A 21,985-nucleotide genomic window follows, 5' to 3' on the forward strand; every position below is an offset into this window, starting at 1 on the left:
TTGGACATTGATGGGTGGTGAGAAGGAAACAGTCGCTGGAGTTGCGGTCTCTCTCGGTCCAGCCCCATACCCTTGCCACATAGAGAATATACAAACCATGCCGGTGGAACATGGATCCATTCGGCTGGAGACCAGCGAGTGCTTTGCTGCTCTCCACCACGTCACATTACCTTCAGGGCACTTCTAGCAGCCCTGAAGAAGTCTCTGCTAGGTGAAATGCTTATTGCTGCCTAGTTTGGATTTCAAAAATCTGTGGACAAAAACATAGACACAAATGGGCTGAAACAGGCTGAAACAGACTCTTATAATGGCAGAGGGATGTTTGCGGCTTGCTGCCTAGAGTCCTTCTCTGGTGCCTTTGGTGCTGGCATTTAGAAAGGCTTTTCTGACTTAAGAAAGACCTGTTAAAGCAAGTCCAGGGGAGACCATGGGGATGCTCAGAGGACTAGAGCACCTTTGCTATGAAGACAGGCTGAGAGAGTTGGGTTTGTTCAGCCTGGAGAAGAGAAGGCTCCAGGGAGACCTTAGAGCAGCTTCCACCGCCTAAAACGGATGACAAGAAATCTGGAGAGGGGCTTTTTACAAATCTGGAAGGTGTGTAGTGACAGGGCAAGGGGAAATGGATTTAAATTGAAAGAGGAAAGATTTAGATAAGGCATAAGGAAGAAATTCTCTACTGCGAGGGTGGTGAGGCTGTGGCACAGGTTGCCCGGAGAAGCTGCGGCTGTCCCATCCCCGGCAGTGTTCAAGGCCAGGCTGGATGGGGCTTTGAGCAATCTGTTCTAGTGGAAGGTGTCCCTGACCATGGTGTGGGGGTTGTAACTAGATGATCTTTAAGGTCCCTTCCAATCCAAACTATTCTGTGATTCTGCAATTCTATGACTTCCATGAAGGCAGCTGCAGGAAGACATCCTCCACTGTTACATCTGGGCTCCTTTAACTTTTAAACAGTGCAAAGGAGTTCTGATAACGATATGTTCATCCTCCAGGGAATTCCCCAACCAGCTGAAGCTGGGCCAAGAAAGTGAGTCAGAACTGCAGCAGGCAAGGCTGCTCCTAACTCTGGCCTGTGTTTGGCACTGCAAGCAGCATGCCAGCCAGCGAAGAGAAACTTAATAGATGTGGCAAAGGATTATGGATGTTACACACTCCTTTACTGCAGGGGAAGTGACAGGTATGGAAACAAGCTGCTTTAGCAGTGGGCCAGAGAATCCTGATTTGACAGGCAAATTCTGTGTAAGTTTATTGAATTTGCTAGAAAATGGATTGCAGGAATATGAAGTTTTTTTGTGAAAATGTGTAAAGTAGATTTACCAACAAATGAGAGAAAGGGCTAAAATATTAAAAATCTTGCTCTGACCTAAATGAAAAAATGGATTTTTTTTTTTTTGAAGTGGAATATCATGTCAAAATTGTCTAGGTTGAAAAAAAATCAAAGGACATTAATAATTTAAAATAAAATGAAACATGTTTTAGTCTGATGCAAAAGCTATTATTCTGGGGGGGGGATATGTGTCTTGTGGATTTCTTTGATTAAAAATAATAATTGTCTTTGGGCTAAACCAAATCTCCCTTTCTTTTTACTCTCCTCCCAATTACTACTGTGGATTAAGCACTGAAATGTCTTCAGATACTGGGAGGCTGCCATGAGGTCTCCATGCAGCCTTCTGTTCTCCAGGCTGAACAGCCCCAACTTTCTCAGCCTGTCCACGATAGATGGGTGTTAACTACACCATTTTACCAGTAAAGATCAGCTATTGACTCTGTGTTCAAATCCTGTGCAGAGCTTCCCAATAGAGATAGTGTCCCACTGGAGAAAACTGCATGTTGCTTGTGAGTCAAAAATATTTTTGATTGACTGACAGCTGTCTGTAATGACAGGAGGCCATAAAGTTTTAGAAATGAGCAAAAAATTGTGACCATGTAAGCAATTTATTCTAAGCAATGCCTAAACATCTTGGGTCAGTAATTAAAGATAGCAATTGCATTTTTCTTCATTGCTATCTAAACTACCAACAGGAGGGAAATGGTAGGCTACTTGATGACAAAAGAGCTATCAAGCTAATTATACTTTGATGAATTCCTTTCAAATCTGTAGAGCATTTAATGCATCCTTAAATAAAGCCATCCGTAAGTAAAAGCCTTCTAAAACGAACACAGGCATTGGAGTCCAAGAGAAGCTGATTAATTGTTAATTAGGTTCCTCCATTTGGCATATTGGAAGAGAGGAAGAAGCAAAGAAAGAGACAGAAGCTGGCATCGCTGTGCAAATTCGGTGAAACTTTGCTAGTTGCCAGATCAAACTTCTGTTGCATGACTTCTTTCCAAGATCTGTGACAGAGCCAGTTTTGGCCATTATGGAGGCAAGTTCTGCTTTTCCCATAATTCCACTAACAGATGAAAATTGTTAATGAAATTGCTCCAACATGACTGATGCTTCAGGAAATTGTATAATAAGGTTTTTGTTATCACAGAATCATAGAATAGTTAGGGTTGGAAAGGAACTTAAGATCACCCAGTTCCAACCCCCCTGCCATGGGCAGGGACACCTCAACTAAACTGTGTCACCCAAGGCTCTGTCTAACCTGGCCTTCAACACTGCCAGGGATGGAGCATTCACAGCTTCCCTGGGCAACCCATTCCAGTGCCTCACCACCCTTACAGGTTCCCCTGTTTAAGTTTGAACCTATTACCCCTTGTCCTATTACTACAGTCCCTGATGAAGAGTCCCTCCCCAGCATCCCTATAGGCCCCCTTCAGATACTGGAAGGCTGCTATTAGGTCTCCACGCAGCCTTCTCTTCTCCAGGCTGTACAGCCCCAACTTTCTCAGCCTGTCTTCATATGGGAGGTGCTCCAGCCCCCTGATCTTCCTTGTGGCCCTCCTCTGGACTTGTTCCAGCAGTTCCATGTCCTTTTTTATGTTGAGGACACCAGAACTGCACACAATACTGCAGGTGAGGTCTCACAAGAGCAGAGTAGAGGGGCAGGATCACCTCCTTCGACCTGCTGGTCACACTCCTTTTGATGCAGCCCAGGATATGGTTGGCTTTCTGGGCTGCAAGCGCACACTGAAGCCAGATCATGCTGTTTCTCATAGACCAATACCCCCAAGTCCTTCTCTGCAGGGCTTCTCTGAATCTCTTCTTTGCCCAACCTGTAGCTGTGCCTGGGATTGCTCCGATCCAGGTGTAGGACCTTGCGCTTGTCATGGTTAAACTTCATAAGGTTGGCATCAGCCCACCTCACAAGTGTGTCAAGGTCCCTCTGGATGGCATCCCTTCCTTCCAGCGTATCAACTGAACTACGCAGCTTGGTGTCATCAGCAAACTTGCTGAGGGTGCACTCAATCCCACTGTTCATGTCAGCGACAAAGATGTTGAACAAGACCGTCCCAGCACCGATCCCTGAGGGACACCACTCATTACTGGTTTCCAGCCGGACATTGAGCCATTGACCACAAGTTTTTGCGTGCGGCCGGCCAGCCAGCCAGCTCTTTATCCACCGAGTGGTCCATCCATCAAATTGATATCTCTCCAATTTAGAGACAAGGATGTCGTGTGGGACAGTGTCGAACACTTTGCACAAGTCCAGGTAGATGACATCAGCTGCTCTACCCTTGTCCATCAGTTCCGTAGCCCCATCATAGAAGGCCACCAAATTGGTCAGGCAGGATTTCCCCTTAGTGAAGCCATGCTGGCTGTCACCCAGCACCTTGTTGTTTTTCATGTGCCTTAGCATGCCTTCCAGGAGAATGTGCTCCAAGATTTTGCCAGGCACAGAGGTGAGACTGACTGGTCTGTAATTCCCTGGGTCTTCCATTTTCCCCTTCTTGAAAATGGGGGTTATATTTCCCTTTTTCCAGTCATCGGGAACTTCACCTGACTGCCATGATTTTTCAAATACGATGGCCAGTGGCTTAGCTACTTCATTTCCCAGCTCCTTCAGGATCCGTGGATGGATTTCATCAGTTCCCATGGACTTGTGCATGTTCAGGTTTTTAAGATGGTCTCGAACCAGATCCTCTCCTACAGTAGGCCCAAGGTCTTCATTCTCACAGTCCCTGCGACTGCCTTCCAAGACTTGGTTTGTGCTGTCCGATCCTTTGCCAGTGAAGACCAAGGCAAAGAAGTCATTCAGAACTTCAGCTTTCTCCAAACCCAGAGCAGCCAGCTCTGCCAGTAGCTTCCGGGGAGGGCCCATGTTGTCCCTAGTCTGTCTTTTATCTGCAGTGTACCTATAGAATCCCTTCCTGTTATCTTTCACATCCCAAGCCAAGCTTAATTCTAATTGGGCCTTAGCCTTCCTAACCTGGTCCCTAGCTTCCCGGACAGCATCCTTGTACTCTACCCAGGCCGCCTGTCCTTGCTTCCACCTTTTATAAGACTCTTTTTTCCTTTGAATTTTCCTCAGCAGCTCTTTATTCATCCAAGGAGGTCTCCTGGCCCTCCTGCTGCACTTCCTTCTAGTTGGGATGAAACACTCCTGAGCTTGCAGTCAGTGATCCTTGAATATCAACCAACAGTCTTGGTCCCCCCTGCCCTCTAGGGCTATATCCCATGGAAACTTACTAAGCAGGTTCCTGAAGAGGCCAAAGTCTGCTCTCTTGAAGTCCAGGGCAGTGAGATTGTTGCATGCTCCTCTCACTGTTCTGAGGATCTTGAATGCAACCATCTTGTGATCGCTACATCCCAGGCTGCGCTGGAGTACCACATTTCCAAGAAGCCCTTCCCTGTTGGTGAGCATGAGGTCAAGCATGGCACTTCTCCTTGTCGGCTCCTCTATTACTTGCAGAAGGAAGTTGTCTTCCACACAATCGAGGAAACTCCTGGATTGCTTGTGCTGGGCTGTACCATCCCTCCAATATAGCTAAACTCTGCTAAATTCATGTTCAGCTGGACAAAAATAGCAATGCTTTTTAAAGTGTATACATATGTCATATTTGCTGTAAACATGATGTTTCCAGCAAATATCCAGCTTCCTCTGTACATACATGGATCTGGTGACACTGACATCAGAACAGGTAATATGATCTATCTGGAAGGGGAATAGTCAGAGCTATAGGGTGGGGTTACATGGGGAAAGCATGTAAAGGGGTACATGTTGCTTCAGGATAAGAAGCTGGAAGTGCCCTATGGGAGATAAATTTACTGCAGTATTTTGGTTTCTGCATATTTTGCTTTTTCTTTCCCATTTCTCCTTTTATTTTTCTCAAAGTAAACAAACTCTAAACCTCTCCACTCATTCTGACCATCCAAGAATCAACACTTCTAATTATTGTGCAATTTTTATACATTTTTACATAGTCTGCTTAGTTTTGTGACTGCCATGTCACAGAATTCACAGAAAATGAAGCTTTGACCTTGGGAAATTTAGAAATGTCTGTTGAAATATGTATTTTCTCTCTTTAAAAAGTACTATGAGTCTCAGGCTAGATAGCTGAACATTTCGCAAAGTAAGAAGAAAATTACGTGTGCCTTGTTTTTGTTCCTTGACTATTTTTGCTGCAGCTGGAAGCTCCCTGTATCCGTGGAAAAATGGAGCTCTGTACCACTCTGTACCCCATTGTTGTCCTAGAGGCAGCTGGAAGCTTTCCCCAGGAATGGATAAATGGAGCTCTGCAGTACCCACTGTCTCTGTGTGAAACTTACCTCAAAATAAAGCTGGAGATTCATGTTTTTTTGCTGGTGAAAGGGTGGAAGGAATGACCTGTGAAGAGTGGCTAAAGACTTTGAGCTTGGAGGGCAGGAGGCTGAGGGGTAACCTCCTCGCTCTGTACAGCTTGCTGAGGACAGGTAGTGGAGGGGGAGATGCTGACCTCCCTGGGACAGAGACGGGATGTGTTTGAACTACTCAAACCTGCACAAGGGGAGATTTAGACTGGACATTCAGATGCACTTTTTACAGAAAGGGTAGTCTAACACTGGAACAGGCTCCCTAGAGTGGTGATTTATGCCCCAAGCCTGTAAGTGTTTAAGATGCATTCGGACAATGCCCTTAACAACATGCTTTAACTTTTGGTCTACTTTTATTTGTTATAAAGATAGGTCTCTTCCAACTAAACTCTTCCTGTTCTAAAATAAACAATAAATAATAATAATCAAATAAATAAAATAATGCTGACCAAAGCTACAGGATCTGTGCATTTTAACCCTCTGAAGGCTGAGCTGGGGTGACCATGTAGTTTTCCCCCTCTTTGGCAAGCATTGTACTTCCCTAAGGAGGTGTCTTGTGAGTGTTTCAACTTGGCTCACTTAAGGTCTTTCAAGGACTGGCAGATGGATGCCCTGCTGCTGAATTGCAATATATAGGGTCACAGTGTGGTGAAGAACTATGGTGCAGGCAGGAGCACATTGTCAGAGTCAGCAAAGTGAGTGGAAAAAGAAAATGCTAAGCTGCTGAGCACCTCAGCAGTGATGGGGATGATCTAAAAGAGATTGTGGAGAGTTGCCGATGAGTACGAAATTCACTCAAGGTCTGTAACAACAAAGTGGCTCATTACAAAACCAGACGTCAGGCAGAACAAGGTGGACTGTGATTTACACTACATTAGGGGAAGCCTTTGGCAGTATGAGATGAGCAAGGCTCTAGTACTCAGTCCTGGATTTGTTGAAATACAGCAATTGAGAGCAATCTGTGCACTGAATTTCCTGTATTTCTGACAAGATGCATAACTGTCTGGTGCAAATTGGAACAAACTGGTGCAGTATTGAAATACTGTCATCAGGAAGGAAAAAAGGCTATTGGGTTAGTGAAGAGCATTGTCAAATATAAAGGCCCTTGCACTGTGTTAATTGGCTGAACTCACCTTGCCTTAGGAAGGTGAGAAGCTTCCTGGAATGAGCCATTAACTGGCAATAATATGGGAGAGGCAGGATTGCTGAGCATTACATGGCTAGCACATCTCATGTGCTGAAAAAAGATATGTTGGGGAAGAAAAGCCTGGCTGAACAAAGAGATTTGGCTGGAACTCAGGCAAAAAAGAGAGATTATGACCTTTGCAAGAAGGGGCAGGCAACTCAGGAAGCCTACAAAGGTGTGAGGTTATGCAGGGAGAAAATGAGAAGGGCCAAAGCCCAATTAGAAGTTAACCTGGCTACTGCCCTAAAAGAAAATCAACAATGTTTCTATAAATACATTCACAACAAAAGGAGGGCTAAGGAGAATCTCCATCCTTTCTTGAATGCAGGGTGAGGAAAAAACAGTAGCAAAGGCTGAGGTACTTGCTGCCTTCTTTGCCTCAGTCTTTACTAGTAAGACCAGTTGTTCTCAGGGTACCAAGCCCCCTCAGCTGTAAGACAGGATGGGGAGCAGAACGAAGCCCCCCTAATCCAAGGGGAGACTGCCAGCAACCTGCTACACCACTTAGACACACACAAGGCTATGGGGCCGGGTGGGATCCCCACCAAAGGCACTGAGGGAGCTGGTGGCACTGCTCACTGAGGCACTTCTTATCATTTATCAGCAGTCCTGGCTAACTGGGGAGGCCTGTCAGTCTGACCTCGTTGTAGTGCCCTTCCAGATGAACTATGGTATTCTATTTATGTTATAAAGTGGAAATCCTACCAAAAGAGAAATGAAATGAAGTTGTACTGGGTCTAAGTGTGTGTATGAGAGTCAACTGCGCTTAAATATATATAATTGTTGATTATGAGTATGATATATGGGTAAAGATCCAAGCACAATTGAACATGACCTGTCAAAAATGGAAAAAGCTAGTCATCTTGGCTTTTTTTTTTTTTTCCCTATGGCCTCTATAAACTCAGTTATGTGTGTTCTTTGGAAGCCTGATTTACAGTTTTACAATTACTATTAAAATGAACAGCTTCTAATAAAAGGGTTTATATTTAAAAGGTCTGTCTGCTTTCATGTTTTCTATACCATCCAGCCTGGCAGATTTAACTCCATTTGTGTTCAGAGCTTGAGGTACTATTGAAATGAGCAAATTCATAGCATTTTCAGTGCATATTTATGCTATCAGCTTACATTGTTATATAAATGCTATTAATTATAACCTGATAAAATACTTAGATTTCCCATTGTTATGTATATGCAATCAAAGCACTACTGAATGCTCAATGTTTGGAGAGGATTTAAGTTATCTCAGCATTTTCTAAAACGTCCACAAATCAAATTCACTATAAAATGAACAAAACCCCAGCTCAGAAGTGCACAGACACTATTAATATCCAGCCATGTTTCACTGACATTATAGCTGTCCATTGACTGACACTGTGCTGTACATTATATTGTACCGATTGCACCTTGAGAAGTTCCTGATCATTCTACAGCATTAGCAAGATCAAATCTTGTAGAATGACAATAGCCAATTACATAAGCACAAGGCCCGGTACAAACACTCCAGCAAAGCTAAAGCTGCAATCTATCTTTACTGGTGGTGGACTTTATAGCATACACTCACATACTTAGCCCAGTTCACATTGATCTGGAGGGCTCTTTCACTGCACAGTTATGTCAGCAGGCCAGTTAAGAGCAGGATTTAATGTGTATCAGGACTTACTTAAAATTATTCTGCTTTAATGTTCAACTTCCTTTTTTTGGGAAGGAGAATTATTTGGAATCTGTTCTAACAGCAAGAAGCATGATTCTGCAAATTATTATCTATCCATTCATAAAAATGCTTTTCATAAGATTCAGCAGTGTGCTGCTTTTGGAAGTGTAGCTTTAAACAATGAATCACTGCCTTTTTAAAGACATAAGAGGAGTAAAGAGTAGATGTTCTTAGCTTTAAAATACTTATTTCAGTCATAATGAATGTCAGAGTAAGTGCTCTAATAGGCAGAAATGATGCCTTGAGCTTTAGGGTTTTCCTGCATGCAAAAAGTCAAGGATAGTATATTATTTTGTGCAACTGCCTCTGACGCTCAACTCTAGGGAACAAGTGGATTAAAGTAATCCTTACGGGAACTTTGCTTCCTCCCTGAGGCATACATTCACTGCAATGTTTTTGTTTCTTACTGTTAACAGATATTTTTTAAGAGAGGGGATATTTCCAAAGGCAAGGAACTCTTCTACTACTATTTGTGAACTGTAGAAGACATGCAAGTTCTACTATGGGATAAGCGAAAAACTTAACACACGTGGTCTGGATGGAGATTTAACTTCACAGAGCCTGAGGCAAGGCAAGCAACCAGGCAGGGAAAGGCATCAATTTAATTTTTGTTAATGCAGCTTTTTTTAAAATTTATTTTTAACCTGTGTTTTCCCAAGATCTTCTCTTTTTTCTTAGTAAGAAACATATCCACTGCCCTTCTTGTATGGAGGGGAGTTTATCGGTAGCATTTATCCTACTTAATAGCTGCAATCTTCCAACCTGTGGGTTGTACAGGGATCCCTTAGTCCAGGGCATCCTTAGTCCAGTTGCAATAGCAACTGAAGCTTTCCACCATTGCCTGAGAACCTAATTCTGCCCCCCTCCAAAATGTGAGATAACAGATAGCTGGAAAATGCAAGGTTATCTGGGACTTGGGGGACAGGAAGTTTTAAGGAATAGCCAGAAAAGGAAGACTGAAGTGTGCAAAATGGAAGGAGTTTAGGAAGCAAGTTGAATGACGAAGTGTCTTTGGAGAAAAAAAGTTTGGGAATCCTTGAAAAAAGAGGAATGTCAATTAAAGTTTGGGAGAAATTAATTGAATGAATGTGTGAGGAAGAGAGAGAGATCACGACTTGAGTACCTGAAGCACAGCCCAGATCAATTACTTGCAGCTGTCAGCATCATCAGTGCAATGTAAGAAAGATTGAATGCACGCTATAAAATGCACTGTTTAACAAAGTTCAAGCTATTAAGTAATTAGAATATAATATGTGAACATGCTGAATATGCTTATTTAAATGTAAACAGTTATTCACGGCTTATTTTTAGTACAGAAAAATTACCCAGCTTGTTTAGTTGTCCTTCCTGTTTCATATATTGCTGATATACTGAATGCTTCTAAGCCAGCATTTGGAGCTGCTTTTTTATCAATGACATCCAGGGACTCCTACTGAAAGGTGCAAAGTGCATAGCTGCAAAGAAAACAAATGCAAGGTGGGTAATAAATGTTCTTTGCTCCAATGGGCTGAGGGAATAGCAACATTACATTTCCATTTGTAGAGAGATCACTAATATGACCATCTGTCAGTGATGGTAAGCAACACAAGCTGAATGCCTAATCAACTAATATTACTCAATGGGAAAGATTAGCCACAGGAGTAAATGGTTTTGTTTGTAAATGAAGAAATATTTTGTTCAAATGAGAAAATATAGAAGTTATTCTGGTTGTGTGCGGGCACTTAATAGAGCAAGCTCTCCTGGGCCTGCCACTGGAAAATCAGATGACTTTAGTAGATCATTTTAACTTGCTACATGAAATTATGGCAAAGCACTTCTCACCCATAGATATCAAAGCAATAACTACTGTAAATTCCCAAATGAAGACCACATTTTTTATTCCAGTCTCAGCTTCCAAAATGACCACAAAACATGAAGTTTAATTTGTCTGGAGGCTCTTTCTGATGTTAACATATATTGATCCAGTAGCTGGCAATATTAGGCAGAACTGTGCTCTTGATATGGTTATTCCTACTGATTCTGTTAATCCCAACACTTTCAAATCAAAGTTTACCAGAATCCCATCATTCTAGAAGGAAGGAAAAGAAAATGCTGTTTTGTCCGAAAACCCCTGTAAAAATACACCCAGTGTTTAGTAATACAAGTAAATCTGGGTGCAGATTTTGGGCTCAAGGGTATCGTATTTAAAAGCCGTACAGTAAGGTGCCAAATTTAGTTCTAAGGCTGTTATTTAAAGGCCACTGATGTTATTAGTCTTTCGTGACTGCAAACTATTCGCTAAATTCCAGATTCTGAAAAGTACGTAAGAACCATTTTGTCAACACCTCCTGAAGCATGTGGCCTTTAAGGTCTCTTGATCTCGCTTGTGAAAGAGGTGATCTGTACTTGGCTCGAGGTTACTATCAGGAAGGAACAGCTGAATGTGAAAATGCTATTCTAACAAGAAGCATAACATAATAACTAAAAGACAAGATTTCACCTCAATCTAAACTAGATAATCTAACAAATGGACATCTTGATGAAAAGTATACCAGGTGATACGGAGTAAACCTCAGATAAGAGAGTGAACACTGAATTTCCTACTCTCTTACAGACATTCTGTGTGACTTGAGGGATACCAATGTTCCTGTCTACATGTTGTCTAGATAATTAACCAGTGACAGGGAATATGCCCGAGCACTGGAATTTGATCCTATTTACAGTTAAATTTCTAGCAAAGTGTTTGGCATGGTTTTGCCTGGACTTAATATAGTATCTCAAACATCTCCTAGACACTGCCTGGAAGTCAGCAGAAGCCAAGGACCATTCCTAGAATAAATAAGTTTGGAAGGTAATTCTGGAAATCACCTGATCTAACCCCATTCTTGAAACAGGCTCTGAGCAAGGTGCTCAGGGGCTGAACATCTCCAAGGATGGGGTTTTCAGAGCTTCTTTGGGCTCCAATTTGAATAATTGCTCTCAGGGCAGAACAGTTTTTCACAGGTAATTTACATTGGACACGGGATGACTGATGTAGTGTGGAACCAGGTCTTATATAAAGACCAACACAAAAGCTACATACAAATTCAGTAGTGCATTGGGCCTAATGCTTTTTTGTATAAGAGTAATTACATCTTCAGGAAGGAGGTATTTTAAGCTGAAAATTGTCATTTTCTTATCACCAATATTCTGCACCTATAACCCAGAATATAACTGATATAAAAGTTTGGGACTCACAAATGAAAACAGCTGATGCAGTGGGTGAGAATGCTGGGGATACAGATGGAGGATAGTGAATGTTTCAGGCATCATTAAAAGGACAGAGTTTCTCTTTAGAACAGAAATTTACTGACAGACCTTACATCGTGCCATGCAGCTGAGCATACATTTCGTTCCAGTGAGCAGTGAATGCACAATAAATAAATATGACATTATGAGACACCTGCCACATACATCAGGAAAACATTGTAAAAGAAGCTTAGAAGTGAGGTGCATATGAAAGAGTTTGAAGAAATACATTTTACTCTGCAGTCTCTGTGCTAAGGGACCCACCTTGTCCTCTACAGGTTCTCAAATGAAGGGTGGTAAACCATTATCTTTGATCAGTTCTTGTGGATCATCTATAGCCTATGTTGGAGGTCTCTGTGATGCCTTGTAGAATCTCAGTTACTGGGGCCACTGATGTCAGTCTGAATTTTTGAGCTCTAATTACATGAAGTGTATGGAACAAAAGAGAGCTGTGGCACTTGCATTATATAAAATCCTGCTGCTCAGAGAGAAAATTTTAGGTAAAAAAACAGGTGGAGAAGAGCCAACTAAAAAATTATGTTTGCTGTTCTTCTGTAAATATTACTTCTTAATAAGAGATGACATTCTGGAACAATGGTGTAGGGCAAATTCTTTGGCAGTGGAGGATGACAAGAGACTGATTATATGCTCTGCAGCACTAAGAGATCTCTTCCTTATCCATCTTTATTAAAAATATAGACCTTTTCTTCACTTCTGTGTTTGAAAATATACGTATAGGGTACACTTTATAAAAACTGTTCACAAAAAGCCAGGACTTTCCCAGGAATCAGTATTTCTTCCTGAAATTTCTTAAGGACTATGTGAAGACTATTGTTTCCCCATCCTAGACTTTGCCTGAGCTGTTAAATAAGCTCTGTAGCTGTGGCCCTACCAGTAGTCTGCAGGTCTTACCCTTTGGTCTTGCACAGGGAATGCCTTTTCTGCCACATACTCCCCCTGTTTAGGACTCAAAGACCAAGACACCATTAACTTGCACAATCTGACTTTCTTTAAATCTGTGGGAACTAGATGTGAAGAGCAGCTTCTTGCTGGTCAGCACTGGATGGACAGGATACAATCAGATCTAACTGGAAAATAGGAATTAAGGGAGCTGTCTGGGAAGCAGAAGGAATGTTAACACAGTCTCTGCAAAAGGAATGACAAAAACATGCTCTTTTTTAAATATGACAAGAATGTCAGCAGATCATCATAATTCTATTGCATTGTGTCTGAAAGTAAAACCCAATGTTTGAGTTGTAATTGCTTTCAGTTATATCAAAACCTCAAAGCTGGGGGATTTTTATGAGAAACCAAGGCTGAAGATTTTAAAAGGAAAAGATCAGAGGGAGTTTTGCACCAAGATTCTTTGAAATTCCACTTTCTGACCTCTAAATAACATCAGGTTGATGAAATTGTTCCGATGTAGCACTGAGGAACCTCAGGAAAAGATCAGTACCCATTTGTGCTGCACACAGAAACAAAATAGCCCCCAGGACAAACCGACCTGGGGCAGTGTTGATGATTGAACAGTGATTTGTCCTAAGTGGCATGTAAAATTATATATTTTAGTATGATTTAATATGCATGTAAAATTATATATTTTAGTATGATTTAATATGTAATTCTATCTTGCTGATAAAAGGATAAAGGTTCTGCTGTGAGTGGTATTATGCAGTTAAGTAGGAAATTGGGGTTTACATACAATCTACATCCAAGGAAATCTGTTGAAAGAGTTCAGCAATAGCATGACGTGGATATTAAACTTCATAGTTACTGTTCCAATGTCATGTCTTTTAGTAAGTTAGGCAAAGCAAGGGGAAAAAGAAACTGGAAATTATCATCTTCAAGGTGAGAATGACGAGAAGGTGTCTGTAGATGGAGGAGCATGGATATATACAGAGGCTGTGAGAGTGAAAAGGAAGACAACTGTGTTTTGAAGGTGAAAACCAATTGTGGAATCCTGTCCTTGGCAGTAGAAAGTGTAGGTGTCAGTCAGTGCTGCTGTGAAGGATACGAAAGAGTGGGTCTTGAGTGTTAGCAAGGAAACAAACCGACAAAATACTCTGCAAGGAGCAATTGGGCACTGTGAGTTTAATCTTCTCCTTTTAAATTCTTTCAATGTCTTTGAGGGATTTTTCAAAATCTTTGACGGATTTTGTATTTTTATTTTTATGATGTGTCAGCGTTCAAAGTTTGTATGTATAGCACTGCGAAGTTATAGCCTGATCCCAAAGGACATATCAGGCAGTGACTGCTCTACGGGCTGCATGTGTATCAACAAGCAGGAGAACACAGCTCAAATAGCTTCTTTAACAGCAGCAGAGTCCCTTTAGACAACTTACAAGCTTTCACCTGAAGTAATTGCACAGTCAGCTTCTAATATACTGCAGTCCTTATTTTAAATCACACCGTATTTTTGTATTGCTTTTTAGCTGCAAACTCATACACAGGTACTAACTAACTTGTGTGTTTTGTTCTGGCTGTTTAATATCTAACAGACTGGTGATTTAAAATTTCAAAAGCACTTTATGGTCTAGCATTTTTCAATCAAGAAAAACTGGAATAATGTAAAGTATAATTAAGAGAGACATGCTTCTTACAGGATCATAGAATCATAGAATAATTAGGGTTAGAAAGGATCTTAAGATCACCAAGTTCCAACCTCCCTGCCATGTTTTGCTGTTTCTGGATGATACTTCTCAGTGTCCTTGCATTTCCTTTTCTCTGACCCAGTCTTATCCCCAATAAACAAGCCATCCATAATTGCCTTAATGTTCCAGTTTGGTATGTCCATTATCAAAAGTCTGGTATTCTCAAAACTGTTACCTATTAACATTGTACATATTGTTTTCTGGTATTACCTGCAGGTTCCCCTAAACACTGTGGCCTTGCAAAACTCTACTGCCCAAAAGGTCCTTTTCAATTATCTGCAAAGTCTGGTCACTTCTCACATACCTTTCCCTTGGATAGTAAAGCAAAGGCATGTGACATGGCAACCCAGCCATCCCTCATGGTGCTGTGACTTTTGTGAGCTTTGTACACTGCTCTTGTCTCATCCAGCAATTTCATATATCACATCCGGCAGTTTCCCATGTCCTACGCAGTCTCACTGAATTTAAACCATTTAAACTTTAAAATTATTCCTCTCTTTAGATGACTTGGAAAATTTCTTAATTTTTGTATCTCATGTTCAGCCCACATTCTGTGCGTCAGAATATCCCCCTCCATTAACCTTAGCCCAGGGTTTAAGGAATGATCCAGTCATTTCCTCACAGCCCTAACAAGGAGCAGTAGCTGTAGAAAAGCTGTGAGAAGAGTGTGCAGTACCGCTCTGACTGTCCATTGTAAATGGCCTTCTTCCTCGCTACATCTGTCATGCAGGGATAGACAAAGTACCTGCTTGCTCCTGACAGTCAAGGTCTGACCTCATTCTTCGTTATCTTGAAGGTCTGAGATTAGTATTAGTGTGTTTTGCTTAGCTAATAATGTGTAAATCAAAGAAATTGAGGCATATGATTTCTTTCTCTTGTGAATTTCTTAATTTCTGTAAACTTACTTGAAAATTTTGTGGGCGTATTTGATCTCCCATGCAGAGTGCATGAGTGCAGAGTGGTTAAATGTGTGGTTTAGGTAAGTAGTAATGGAAATATCTTGCCAAAATATCCCACACAGAGCTGGCAGGGGAGACCTCAGATGCTGACTCTCACAGGGTAAGTCAGATTCCCCACTACATCAAGAACTTGGAAGAGCAAGTGCAAAAGATTATGGTTCTCATCTGTTCGAGAGCACTCATCATGGATGCAAGTGAGAAGATATCACAGCAGAGTACTGGGAAGACTTATAGGCAGATGGAAGAAGTGGAGGTAATGAAGAAAACTGGTCCTACATCTTCTAGTAAAAAGAATAATTCATATCCTTTAAGATGCAAACATTGGAATTTTAAGATATGGATTTTCAGCTACATGCTGGTAGGAAAAGAAAATGCAACTATCAGGGCAAGAGAAGATGAGCACTAGCTCTTAAAATCTGCCAATGATTCCAAGAGCTTTTGTCTTCTACTCCCATCATGGAGAGAGTAGGGAAAAGTACAAACCATTTACAAGCATAGTAAAACAGAGCATTAGTTAGACATGGTTAGTCACTGAAGTGGCTATTTGCAATTTTAAAATAGAAAACAAAATATTTTCCTCTGCCTAGCATAGTAGAAAAAAAAAAAGTGACCGTTAGTGGGGATATTGCCAAAAGATTTATTGCATATTAACAAATGTTATTTCTGGATCACTATGCAACTGGGCAAAACCCAATTCTGTAATGTAGCATCTCAGTAGGCAAACGTTTGAGTGTTTTTAATATTTTGATGGCAATAATCTTCCTGATGCTGGGTGTCAGCTTTCCTGATGGTCAAACTGATGGATAAATTATTAAGCGGTAGTGATGGACAATCTTTCAGGGATAATTAAGAGTAATAAAAATAAGTGTATAAAGTGCACATGCTGACACCTTTTTAATGGCATCTGCTGGTTTTGGGAGCTCTCTCAGCAGCTATGCTGTGCTGTATCAGCACAATTTCTTAAATAATAACACTTTAACATCCATGGAGGGCAATAAGAAAACCTGGGTGAAATTAATTTGGATGTTCTTGTCTATTACCATACTGCAAGCATCTCCTTCAGGAAATTACTATTACTCTTGGGGATTTTGTCATTATCCTTGAAACAGTCCAAGTCTCTTATCCCTGAAAGACTCCAAATGGGGCTGGAGATTGAGCCTGGGAAATATTATCCATGAATACCAGACCAGTAAGCTGTTGTGGCATAGGAAATCAGATGTTGCCATCCTGCTCTGCTTGTCTCTTTAAAAGGTGTGAACATGTGGGCCAGCATTTCTGTCTAGAGGCTCCATTCTGCATGTATATGCCTCTAGAGCATGCTCATTGCCATCAGTGGAGCATGACCCAGGACTATCCTAAGCAATGTGCTTTGAGACAGTCCCTATCATTGGTGTCATCTCTTCCCTGAGGAACAGATTTATGCAATGAATTCTTGATTTGGGGATATTTTAGCTTTTTCCTGACTGGCAACTCTTTTGATCAGAATGTGTGGATTCATTGCTGGGGAGACATCTTCCTCTTGCTTTATGTTTTTTGGAGATTCTTCGTGTCACCAGTTCTCTGCTCTTTCATATGCTTTGATTGCAGTCTCTTTGTGTTCTCATCTGTTTTCTGCCTGTGTCCCATGACTGAATTTTCTGGGGATGTAATATTTGTGTGAATAGGTCCTTTAAGGTAGTTTATAGGAAGCCTGAGAGATGCTTGAAAGAAAGCAGCAGGTCAGAGAGGCTTACCCACTGGTCTTTTTGGACCTTGGTTGCTATGAAGACCTGTTAAAACTTATTACGCTTACAATGGGATGTTGTGATGATAGTCACTTTGTACTTGGAAGGAGTCTTGTGGTAGCTCAGGTTCCTTTGTGCCCACTACAGAGTTGTGTGCTGCCCTTTCTTTAACAAATATGACTTTTATTTGTCCAAAAAGTATGGGACCCATCAACTTCAGTTACCATCCAGAGCTTCCTGGTGGTGTAGGTAACTTGTTTTCTTTCAGTTAACACAATGCAGGTGGCCATTTACCTCGATGAAGCTGACAAACAATAAGTTGCTAAAGTGCAGACACTCAGTTTCTGTCGCTCATATGTCAGAAATGATAGATTTTCTGGGCACAGACCTCCAAGCACTTTGAAGTTGAGTGCTTGGCTGAGCTGGAATACTGTATTATGTTATCTGTCCTTGTTCGTGTGGACAGGTTTGCATCTTTATGTGCTTCTATACCAATGTATTCTCTTTCCACCTAGGGATTGGGCTATAACCTTTGGTACTACCCTATTAACATCTGATTATAGCTTAGCTGCATTCATATTTTGTAAGGTACCAGCAAAGCTTTTGCTGGCATTAGGAAAAATAAAGCATAATAAGAAGACATTCAGTAACTGCCTCAGTCATCCTTAAGTATATTTTTATTATGTTTTTTATCTACCAGCCCAACAAAATATGGGAAGATCCTGCATTTCTGTTCTAAAGCTATATATGTATTCCTGGATCTTTAGTGTTTATAGTCCCTGCATCCAGGAGCAGAGCCTAGAAGCATCCTGGAATGATAGCAGAGTCCTCCATTTCTATCAACTTAATTTTACTGCTTGCATTCCACAAACAGAAGTAGAGGAGGTATAAAGCAGAAAGGTACTGCAATGTACTTTGGCCAAGGCCCCATCAGGACAAGCAGGAGTTTCAAAGCTGTGGGGACTGAGGGTATTTGCCCTGGGACGTCTCCATTGTCAGCTGCAGCCATGTTAGGAGAACGGAAGTGGAAAGGTAGGCAACATCTTCTGCAGGGTCAGTGGTACAAAGAAGTACAAAATCAGTAATCCAGAAGGCTTTCAGTCACCTGTAGCCAGCTAGTTAGGAGCTGTAGGACATGGTCAAGTTCTACCTTTCAGGGTAGAGCATGTTGTGCAGCCAAACAACAGGGAGTTTTGCATAATTAAGCTAATCTATTCTAGTAGATCAAATAGTGCTTGGTGATTTTTAAGTACTGAAACTTAATGCTCTATATTGTCAGACTCTAACCATGGTTCATGGCCATAGCTTTAGCATGGTCCAACTAGCAGCTTCCGAAAGATATTTGGTTTTATTTTGGGAACTAGCAGGGAGCAGAGACCATTTTCAATGGGCATTTTGCATATGGCCACCACAGTGGGTGGTGGGAGAGTGTAACAGCATAGATATGACCGGTCCACTTAGTGTTAAAGGGACTCAAAGAGCATGTGCTGGCACTGTATAACTTACTGGAATCGTTATAGCCAGAATATTGAAGATCTAATATTACTCAAATACTACTGCTGACAATGGGCTGTGTGTATTATGGACTTAAGAAATCTTATAGTGTATCTGTATCCAAATGTCCTTCCTCCACTGAAGCTGCTATACAGTCTGTGTGGCAAGTCAGGATACAGAGTCTGATGAATCAGCTGTTCATTTCAGGTAACAGCATTTGTTTTTTAACTCTGCCCTTGGTTTTAGTTCTGAAGGACCTAGGAACAAATGCTCTTTCTGGCCCAACCCGTGTTTGCCAATTGTGTAGCCTCAGCCATGCATATTACTTGCACAGCTAATTTTTGTATTGACACCATGCCAAGCCAACTGTCCCATTTTTCTTATATATTTACACAAGAGGGTAGTTTTGCACAGCTCTGGTTCAGTGAGCTGAATCAGTTACCAGGCTTACGGATTTCCATTGCACCCGTGCTTCTGGGAAGTGCCCAGAGTGGAGTCCTATACACTAGTTTCCAATTCTTTCTGTAGCCATGAACAAACAGCTGCTTCCAAGTCTGTGTGACTTATAAAGCATGACTACACCATTTGTGTGGGATGACAATTTTAGTGAGGAAACCACTTTGATGGTTCAGCAGGGGGATGGCAAAATTTGAATAAAGCCATAAAAAAGTATCTGAGAACTAAAGCACTGTGAGAAAATATGGAAATATTTCAGCCAAGGAAATAGAAAGATTTTGAGTTTTGAATTTGTCTCCCAACAGTAGTTTGTAAAATGAACTCACATTCAATAATCAAGGAACCATTCACTGTGAATTTGGCATACAGGAGATGGGGTGCTGTTATCCTTTGTTTATCTGCCCTATAGCAACTTGTATGAATCAGTCAGCAGATATAATGCTGGGCTGGGGGGAACATATCACAGTTTTCAGATGTCAGGCTAAATCTCAGCCTACCAGAGGGACTAGAATACTGTATGTGCATCAGAAGTTGATGAGTAGCTAATCAAAGCAGAATTTCATCTTTAAGTTTTGAAAAACTGTATGTGTTACTTTTCACTTTTGGGTAACACAAGAAAGGCAATGAAGGATTTTAGTACTTGAGCTGTTTCATACTTAGAACTGCTGCACCAAATCAAGTCTGAGGATTGTTTCAGTTGGTTTCCAACCACTTCCAGTGGGCAGCATCAAATGCTACATGGTGGTGCTGAACAAAGTTTCTCTTCCAGCAGCCGGATGTGGAACAATCTCCGCTTATGTCTAACAAACACTAATAAAGTTAATATTTAAAGAAATGGATTTCCTTTCTAAAATATTCAGGAACCACTCAGGAATGATTGAAGATGGTCTCATTGAGAAAACTACAAGGTTTTTATTGATCTTTGCTAAATTCTTCCCCTCAAGAATTATTTTTGCCTGCATGCATCACTATGAAATTTATTTCTAGAAAGTAGCATTGTCGAAAAGTTCCTGGTGGTCCTGCTGGACACAAAGTTGAATGTGAGACAGCAATGTGCTGTTGTGGTAAAGGCAGCCAATGGTATCCTGGGCTCCTAGAATTCAACTGGGCATTTTTAATAAATTATTTACTAGCTTTTCTTTAGATTATTTTGAAAAACAACACCTTAGGCTGGCATAGAAACAGCAGGTCCTAAGGTCCTCTTACTAATAGAAATACTTCCCCTTTTATGTGTGCACAGCAATAACAGCATCATTTCTTAACTTCTTGGTCCATCTGGGTTAAGTTTCCTAAGTGCTTCAATGTGGGACTTATAACTGAGAGACATTTAGGAGATTGAATATATATACACATAATAAAAAAAGTAATTAGAGGAATTAATGGTGGAAAAAAAGGTCTGTAAAATGACTATTAAATGTGTTTAGCAAAATCATTTAGCTCTGAAAGTCCCTAAACTGCAGCTTGCTAGAAACTACAGGACTATAATAAGTGGATTATATTATATACTCTTTCTTGTCCCCTTTTCTGAGGCTCATGTTACAAGCTTTGAATAGAAACTAAGTTAAGGAGGAGTTCGATTTAACATGGTACAACCATGCCTAGGAGTCTTTGCTTGTGGTTTACACACATCTTTAACCTTGCTTGCTCTATGTATGTACGATTGCCATCTTTCCTGGGACTAGGGCTAATTTCTGTGTCCTCTATTTCAAACAGAAATGGTGCTTCAAAGAGAGAAGTTGAGAGAGAGCATCTCAGTAAGGCAATTACATAGGAAATGACAGCAGAGAAAAGAAATTAAGTACAACTATTTTAAAGATATGTATACCACAGGGTATGATAAAATTGTGATGGACAAATAGAAATGTCAGGGACAGGAAGCAGGGGATGATATTTTTTCTCTTTTTAAAGACAGAATGTGTTGCATCTGAAGGTCAAATGCAGGATACTATTATTAAGGATAAAGTTGTTTTGAAAAAAAAACCAGATGCTTACTAAGTATAAGTGGAGGCAATGTGCGAAAGATGAAAATAACATTACTAGCAATGACAATAAAGGAACAGAAGTAGGACATAAAAATATAAATAAAAAAAGATTTTTTGCAATGTACAAATGCAGAATCAACCTCTCTGTACATCAGCTGTTAGCAAAAGATGTTTTGCACTGACATCCTACAGAGTTAAATTAACGAGGCTACTATTAAAAACAGTATTAAAGAAATACTTACCTTGCAATGAGCATTTAAGCTACAATTTTTCTTTTTCCAAGTTGAATTCTCTCTGAAATGTAAACGACCTCCAAGTTTAAGGAGCATGTTATAAACAAAAGACTTTATTTTTCTGCCTGCATATTTAAAGTCTGAAGTGCCATCCGTAGCTCTGCCATAATTGACTTTTCTACTACATTTCAGGAAAAACATGGTCAAATAGCATTACTGAAAACAGCTTCTCCGTTTGAAGTGAAATACATTCTTCTCATGCTGTTAACACAGGAGATGCCCTGTCCTTTTGAAAGGCTGAAGTCAAGAAGAAGTTTAGCTGAATATGCTGTTTCTTTCGTAATAATGCCTAAATTGCAGCTAGTGTTTGCCTATTTATGTCCTCTTCAGTTGCCTTGCTGATAGGTGTTAATGCACTGGATGATAAATCTTTCACCTTGTTCACTACCAAAAAAGGCATAAACCGGAAAGCTGTTTCTAGCTAAAAGCTAAAGTGGACTTTCAGGTGTCTTTGACTAGCACTGCATTAATACTGTGGTATCCAGCAATAACACAATACATATTTAGGTTTCACTTCAGCTGTATTGGTGTGATGCTTTCTCCCACACTGGAAGTAATCAAAGTGTTATAGGGGGTCACAGAGAACCC

Source organism: Lathamus discolor, chromosome 5 (assembly GCF_037157495.1).
Source record: "Lathamus discolor isolate bLatDis1 chromosome 5, bLatDis1.hap1, whole genome shotgun sequence".
Lineage (NCBI taxonomy): Eukaryota > Metazoa > Chordata > Aves > Psittaciformes > Psittacidae > Lathamus > Lathamus discolor.